This window comes from Melanerpes formicivorus, unplaced genomic scaffold (genome assembly GCF_026170545.1).
Source record: "Melanerpes formicivorus ecotype bairdi unplaced genomic scaffold, bMelFor1.0.p_v2 SCAF_1999, whole genome shotgun sequence".
Taxonomy (NCBI): Eukaryota; Metazoa; Chordata; class Aves; order Piciformes; family Picidae; genus Melanerpes; species Melanerpes formicivorus.
The window spans coordinates 15,016-23,641 of NW_027144350.1; the positions used below are offsets into that span (position 1 = coordinate 15,016).

At 44.8% G+C, this 8,626-nt stretch overlaps 1 long non-coding RNA gene across 1 annotated transcript; it reads left to right on the plus strand.

Moving 5' to 3' along the window:
- Window positions 1-693: 693 nt before the first annotated feature.
- LOC137461387 (uncharacterized) lies at window positions 694-6,021 on the plus strand. The gene is made up of 3 exons (XR_010993361.1): window positions 694-766; window positions 1,173-1,261; window positions 5,927-6,021. It is a non-coding gene; the product is annotated as an uncharacterized lncRNA (long non-coding RNA).
- The last annotated feature ends 2,605 nt before the right edge of the window (window positions 6,022-8,626 follow it).

Below are 8,626 nucleotides of genomic sequence, written 5' to 3' on the forward strand. Positions count from 1 at the left end.
TTAGGGCAAGCATGATTCAGAGCCAACAAGGTCAAACTGACCCTAAGAGCCTTGTCAAGTCAGCGGAACCAAGCCAGGCACACCGGGAATTGACCAAATTAGGAAAGGAGTTCAAAAGTTTAAGGAGGAAGACTCATCAGGAGACCCCTGCCCATGATGAAGGCCACCGGAATGACCACCAAGAAGATCCTCAAAAGAGATGTCCCCGCCCACGTTCCGCCTACACCACGCCCCCTATGAATATGTATGCAAAGATATGATTATCACAGTATCACAGTATCACAGTATCACTTGGGTTGGAAAGGACCTCGAGGATCACCGAGTCCAACCTGACACCGCAGACCCCATGACTAGACCATGGCACCAAGTGCCACGTCCAATCTCCCCTTGACAGATTATGTATATGATCTGATGCAATACTACATCCAAAACTGTATAAAAGACATGCTTTTGTTACGGGAAAGGGAGAAATCCATTTAGTGATTTCTCCAACGCGTTGCTAATAAAAATACCTCCTGTCTATCTGACTTAAACTGAGTCTCTTAGGCAGTTATTCTCGCCTTTTGGGGCAAAATTCGGCATCATTTTCTGGCGAGCCAGCCAGGAGCCAGACAGGAGATCCAGACCTTAAGGGGTCCTCCCGAGCCGGGTCCGGGGCCAGGACCCTCTGGGCGCCCCTGACGACTTTTTGTCAGAAGAGACCCCCCCCAGACCAGCGCTCGTTGGTGGACGAAGGGTTACCTGCATCTCCTGCTCCAATCAAGAGGTATTTTAATTGTTTATTGATTTTGGGATAAAGCGCTTTGACTGAGGAACGGGGACCAGACGTGGTCACCTGATGGGAAAGCCCGGGGACGCCCTGACAAAGTCCCGTATATAGGGGTTTGAGTCCCCACTGGAAATAGGGGTTCGAGTCCCCACTGGAAATCGGGGTTCGAGTCCCCACTGGGTGTTTGTTAATCGGGTGTATGTTTCTCTTTCATCTTAATGTTGTTGCTTTGCTTCTGAGAAGATACATTTGTGTTATACTTTTGACTAACATTGTTATGTTGTCTGCAAGAATCTCGTAATTTAATAAGACGCAAGGACTCGGTATTTTGTGTTAACTGTAATCTCTTTTGTGTGTAAGAATTTATTGTGATATCATCTGCAAACCGTACCTTGGTTTACAGCTGACAGCCCGAAGCTGACTAGTATCGGTACTATACGGTTGGCCAGCGACATCTCGTGGTAAAGCAGTGTACTCTGATAGACCGGAAAGGTAGGACAGTTTGGATGAATGCGTAAGAGTGTGAGTGAATGAGACGCAGCATCGCTGCGAAGCGAGAAGGAGTCCTGATCCACATTTCCTGTTCTTCGTGAGAAGCCAGGTCGGAAACGGACAAAGCGATTGGAAATTGTGTGTATGAAGTGTTAAAATATATATTGGCATATAGTGCTTGCGGGAGAAAGAGACTATTCCGGGAACAGCCATGGGAGGGCGACAGAGTAAGGACGTAAATATGAAAACCCCCTTAGGATGTATCCTAAAGCACTGGAAGGACTTGGGAGGGATTCCAGGGGGAAGCATAAGTAAAAAGACACTCCTTAAATATTGTACACAGTGGTGGCCATTGTATAAGTTAGATGACAATGAGAAATGGCCACCGGAGGGAACAACTAATTATAACACTATTTACTAGATAGTCCACAGGGGTCGGGGAGCTACATGGATGCTGACAGCCCACCCAGACTAGAAGTCGAAAGGGAGGAAGGCAGTCCGTCAGGAGCAGAGAGCCAAAGGGAGACACGTAGCCTGCCCGAGTTCAGTCCATATGGGGATAACAACACATCCAGAAGTGGAGACGTTTGTAGAATGGAAACCAGCACACCAAGGACTGGGGACAAAAGTAACTCACTGGGGAGCGGCGTCTCTAAACTGAGAGGCGATGTCTCTGAATTGAGATATAGTGAGAAGGATGATAACGAGACATGCAAAAAGGGGGGCAGAGAACAACTTAATATAGTAATTCAGATAAAGGATGAGAGAAATGGGAGGGGAGCAGAGGATGAGAGGGACAGCAGCCCGGGACAGGATAGGAGCCAGCAGATACAAAAAGGGCGACAGACGCAGGACGAGAATCGGATGGATGGTGTAATAGAGATAGGAGGGGAAAATGAAGATTATCAGGAAGACTAGAAGATAATTTTCCCAGCAGTAAACCAGAATGGGACCCGGGCAATGCCGAGCACTATCAACAGCTAATGCAGTATAGAAAACTGATAGCGATGGGCTTGCGTAATGCGATCCCTAAGGCTATCAATTGGTCAATGCTATATGACATCAGGCAGGGAAAGGATGAGACCCCATCAGAGTTTTTGGATAGACTTAGGGCAGCGATGAGACAATACACACCCCTGGACCCAGCAATAGAAGAAGGGAAACAGCACTTGTTAGGGTTGATGATGGGACAGAGTAACCCAGACGTCAGGAAGAAATTACAAAATCTTGAGCATCCAGCAAATAAAAACCTAGAGACACTGCTGAATGAGGCATGGAAAGTATACAATAATAGAGAGATTGAGGAGAAGAAAAAGGAGGACCGGTGGGCCATACCCTAGCAGACCCACTGGTTAAAATGGAGCTAGGGGAAGGTAAAAAGGAATTGAACTTTTTGATTGATACGGGAGCAACTTTTTCGGTTTTAAATCAGGAATTGGTACCTAAAAGTGATGAATTTGTACAAGTTGTGGGAGCAACAGGCCAACCAGAAAAGGCTTACTTTTTGAAACCCATTAAATACAAAATTGGGAAACAAATGGGAATTCATCAGTTCCTGTATTTACCAAATTCGCCAAAGCCCTTATTGGGGAGAGACCTATTGGAGAACTTGGGAGCCATAATAAAGTTCAACAAAGACAAATTGGAATTACAAGTAAATGAGGAACAACTGATTACAGCTCTAAGCCTAACGATCAGTTGTGTGGAACCTAAACCTGAGAATCACAATTTCAATTCCTGAACAAGACGTACCCATTAGTGTGGGCTACTGATATACCTGGAAAATCAAAACAAGCAGTACCGATTGTTGTTGAACTTAAAGTTGGGGCAAAACCGGTGATAAGAACACAATACCCCCTGAGGATAGAAGACAGGAAGGGGATCGAGCCCATAATCAAAAGGTTTTTGGAACTGGGGTTATTGGTAGAATGCGAATCAGATTTTAATACACCAATCCTGCCAGTAAAGAAACCTAATGGAGCCTATAGACTAGTTCAGGATCTGAGAGCAGTAAACGAAATAACCAAGACATTACATCCGGTAGTTGCTAATCCATACACACTTTTAACTAGACTGAAGGATAATTTGGCCTGGTTCACCGTATTAGATTTAAAAGACGCATTCTTCTGCCTTCCCTTAGCTCCTGAGAGTCAAAAGATTTTTGCCTTTGAGTGGGAATCTGTAGATAGAGGAAGAAAGACTCAACTTACCTGGACGGTATTGCCCCAAGGATGGTGCAATTCCCCCACGATTTTTGGGAACCAGTTAGCCAAAGAATTAGAACAGTGGGAAAGGCCGCTGGGAGATGGCACCCTTCTGCAGTACGTAGACGACCTCCTAATAGCAACAATGACAGAGGAAGAATGCATTGAATGGACTATTTCCTTGTTAAATTTCCTGGGTTTAAGTGGATATCGAGTTTCTCAACAGAAAGCACAGCTGGTGCAAAAAGAGGTGGTGTACCTGGGATACGAAGTCTCCAGAGGACAGCGATCCCTGGGAGCAGCTAGGAAAGAGGCCATCTGCCAGATACCTAAACCAGAGACGGTGAGAGATCTGCGCACCTTTCTGGGGATGACAGGTTGGTGTCGGCTGTGGATCTACCAGTACGGGATACTCGCTAAACCACTGTATGATTTGTTGAAGGAGACTAAGAACGTCCTAGTTTGGACTCCCGAGGCAGAAGGGGCCTTCAAGAAGTTGAAGCTGGAGCTAATGAGAGCACCGGCCTTAGGTCTCCCAGATGTATCAAAACCATTCTGGCTGTTCTCCCATGAGCGACAAGGGATGGCCCTAGGAGTCCTAGCACAGCAATTGGGACCACACAAGAGAGCTGTGGCCTACTTCTCCAAGCGATTGGATGAAGTAAGTAAAGGATGGCCAGGCTGTCTGAGGGCAGTGGCCGCAGTAATAATTAACATAGAAGAGGCCAGGAAGCTCACGTTGGGTCAAAAGATGACTGTGTTAGTGTCTCACACTGTGTCAGCTGTGCTGGAACAGAAAGGCAACCATTGGCTGTCGCCTTCCAGATTCCTAAAATACCAGGCCATCCTGGCTGAATCAGATGACATAACCATTCAGGTAACTAACATTGTGAACCCAGCTTCATTTCTAGAAGGAAGAGACCCAGCAGAACCCATCGAACATGACTGCCTGGAAACAATTGAAGCAGTCTACTCCAGTCGCCCGGATCTCAAAGAAGAGCCGTTCGAAGATGCGGATAACTGGTTCTCAGATGGCAGCAGCTTCGTGAAACGAGGAGTAAGAATGGCTGGCTATGCAGTCACTACTACAGAAAGGGTAATTGAGTCGAACCCCTTGCCTGCAGGGACCTCAGCTCAAAAGGCAGAACTGATAGCTCTGACTCGAGCCCTGGAATTGGCGGAGAACATGCAAATTAATATATGGACAGACTCTAAATATGCCTTTTCCATTGTACATGCTCATGGAGCCATTTGGAAAGAAAGAGGACTGTTGACTACACAAGGAAAAACGGTCAAACATGCAGAGGAGGTTCTGCGATTGCTAGAGGCGGTCCAACTCCCAGCACAAGTGGCCATAATGCATTGTAAGGGACATTTGAAAGGTAACACTATTCCAGAAATAGGAAACAGGAAGGCAGATACAGAAGCTAAATTGGCTGCCACGAGGACTAGGGAAGTGAAAATAACGGCCCTAATACCAGGAGAGCTGGATACCAACATCCAGCCAGATTACCAGGAATCAGATCATAGGTGGATACGAAGAAATAAGGGCAAAATATTAGAAAATGGTTGGGGTCAATTGGAAACAGGACAGTTAGTAATACCAGGAAACGTGATGTGGCAGTTTGTAAAGGCAGAACATGAGAAGGCCCATTGGGGTCTAGATTCGCTTTACCAATATTTGCAAACCAGGATAGCAGGACCGAAATTATTTACTACTATAAAACATGTTACATCCCAGTGCGAGCGGTGTCTGAAAAACAACCCGAATACGGGAACCAAGGTACACCAAGGAGCCATAAATCGAGGTAAATTCCCAGGTGAAGTATGGCAAATTGATTTTTCTGAACTCCCAAGAAAAGGGGGGTTTCGGTATTTGTTGGTATTAACTGATACGTTTTCTGGATGGCCTGAAGCATTCCCTTGCAGGACAAATAAGGAAAGAGAAGTAACTAAAGTACTGTTGAATGAAATTATTCCACGGTTTGGAGTACCGAAGAGCATTTCTTCGGATAGGGGTACACATTTCTGTGCAAAAGCAGTGAGAGCAATAAGCAAAGCATTACAAATCAAATGGCAATTACACACGCCTTACCGTCCACAGGCCAGTGGGCAAGTGGAAAAGATGAATCATCTTATTAAACAGCAAATTGCCAAAATATGTCAGGAGACTAATTTGCAGTGGTATCAAGCTCTGCCTATTGCTCTACTGAGGCTGAGAGTCAAACCAAGATCAAAAGAAAAGTTAAGCCCATTTGAAATTTTGTATGGTAGACCTTATGCTATGCAAGTCATGAATGGGGATGCTATAGGCCAAATCGGTGATCAGTACATTTATGATTATGTAATTACGGTGGGAAAACAGTTCGACAAAAATGCTACTGTGGTGATAGAGCACCAACCTAAACAACCTGATTGCAAATTGCATCCGTTTAATCCCGGTGATTGGGTGTATGTTAAGAATCTTTTAGTGAAACCCCTACAAGAGAAGTGGGAAGGACCTTTCCAAGTGCTGCTGACTACCTTCACCGCGGTTCGGATCAAGGAGCGACCTACGTGGATCCATTATTCACGAGTCAAGAAAGCTCCGGAGAACAAACAAGAAGAGCAGACGCCATGATCCTGACTCCACCTCAAACCTTTACAACTCTGATCATTGGACTCTCGATAAGTATAGCTCTTCCCCAAGGCTCTGCCCCAATAGACCCATGGTCTCATGCACACCAGTGTATCCACCCGGAGAGGGGAGAGAAGGGACCCTATTTCGAGGTTTATGCCTTACGTAACAATCAGCCATACATGAGTAAAGTATGGCATCAGCCCTCCATGGTAGCATACAAGAGAGACCAAATCCCAGTGGAAGGAAAAACAAGGCAGCTAGTATTAACAATTCGACCCTTGATGCCAGCCTCTAAACATAACCTAATTACCTTTAGTCCAGTGAAAATGGGCCAGTTATGATTATACCAAAAATAGGTGGCAATCAGTTAGCACAGAGGCATGATTCCCAGAGGACAATTAGGCTATGTTTGCGACAACGCTGTAGTAGACTTATGCTTAGATGTCGAAAATAGTGTATGTACCTTTGAAATGCTTTCACATAATAGAACACAATCACAAGTTTACTATATAGGGAATGGGTGTGCTTGCGTGAGGACAGCTTGTGACAATGTCACTATAGATAATTGCCAAGAGGAGACTAACAATACTAACTTCTCTGTGTGCAACTTCACCAAGATAGTGGGTTGTGATTTTCATTATACTGTCCCAATAACTACTCAACAGCTAATTAACGCAGATTTTAACCTATATCAAGAGATACCGAAATTACAAATAGGGATGGACGTCAAAATTCTTAAAGCGATGCTTGCACATCCTAAAGTGAAGAAATTGGTGCAAAAGGTGAATCAAACAACTAAACGAATGGTATGGCAGGTAGAACATAATTCAGAAAAAATAAAAGATGTCCTGACCGAAGTAGAACAAGTAGGCCAGCATCATTGGTGGGACATCTTTACAGGATACTCCCCAACAGCTACACAGGTCTTCAACTATCTGGTGCACCCAATGCTAATAGTAATTGTAGTTCTGTTACTATTAACTCTCACAAATATTTGTATGTGGCGGAGACTAAGAATCATAATGAAAAGGACCCAAATGGTTTGGGCTATGGTACGAGCGTATCAGCGCCCTATAGGATTAGAATTTGACGAAAGAATTCGTAAGTTATAAGAAAAAGGGGGGAAATGAAGCCCCAAAACAGATAGCTTTCGAGAAATAATGGGTTAAAACATAGAATGTGAAGCAATTGAAGAAAGCATAAACCAGATAGAGCAATAAATTGGCTAAGGCATGGGACACTGTGTCAGAAAAAGGAGATAAGGAATAAGGACTGATAAGAACTATTAGGGCAAGCATGATTCAGAGCCAACAAGGTCAAACTGACCCTAAGAGCCTTGTCAAGTCAGCGGAACCAAGCCAGGCACACCGGGAATTGACCAAATTAGGAAAGGAGTTCAAAAGTTTAAAGAGGAAGACTCATCAGGAGACCCCTGCCCATGATGAAGGCCACCGGAATGACCACCAAGAAGATCCTCAAAAGAGATGTCCCCGCCCACGCTCCGCCTACACCACGCCCCCTATGAATATGTATGCAAAGATATGATTATGTATATGATCTGATGCAATACTACATCCAAAACTGCATAAGAGACATGCTTTTGTTACGGGAAAGGGAGAAATCCATTTAGTGATTTCTCCAACGTGTTGCTAATAAAAATACCTCCTGTCTATCTGACTTAAACTGAGTCTCTTAGGCAGTTATTCTCGCCTTTTGGGGCAAAATTCGGCATCACAGACTTCCACCTTCGCTTGTTTCCAACAAGACGACAGGAACCGTCTGTGAACAAAGCATATTTCTTTTCATCATCAGAAATGTCATTGTAAGGAGGAGCTTCCTCAGCACGAGTTACTTTCTCCTCTGGAGGTTTAGCACAGTTGATGCCTTCAGGCCAACTTGAGATCACCTCCACTAGACCAGGTCTTTCAAGATTTCCCATTCGAGCTCTCTGTGTTATCAGAGCCATCCACTTAGACCAGGTTGAGTGTGTGGCATGATGTGGTGTGGAGCCTTTGCCTTTGAACATCCAATTCAAAACTGGTAATCTGGGAGCTAAGAGAAGTTGTGATTCAGTTCCAATCACTTCAGAAGATGCTTTTACTCCTTCATAGGCAGCTAAAATTTCTTTCTCTGTTGGAGTATAATTAGCCTCTGAACCTCTGTAACCTCGACTCCAGAAACCAAGAGGTCGTCCACGTGTCTCACCTGGAGCTTTTTGCCACAAGCACCAGGTTGGACCATTGTCACTTGCAGCCGTGTACAAAATGTTCTTAATGTCTGGACCATCTCGGACAGGTCCCAGACCCATTGCTTGAACTACCTCTTGCTTTATCTGGTCAAAGGCTGCTTGTTGTTCAGGTCCCCAGTGGAAATGGTTTCTCTTTCGAGTCACATCATACAGAGGTTTCACAATCTGACTGTATCCAGGAATGTGCAGTCTCCAAAATCCCACTATCCCCAAGAAACGTAGGGTCTTCTGCTTGTTTGTGGGACTTGCCATGGTAGAGACTCTATTTACCACATCCACTGGAATGTGTCGGC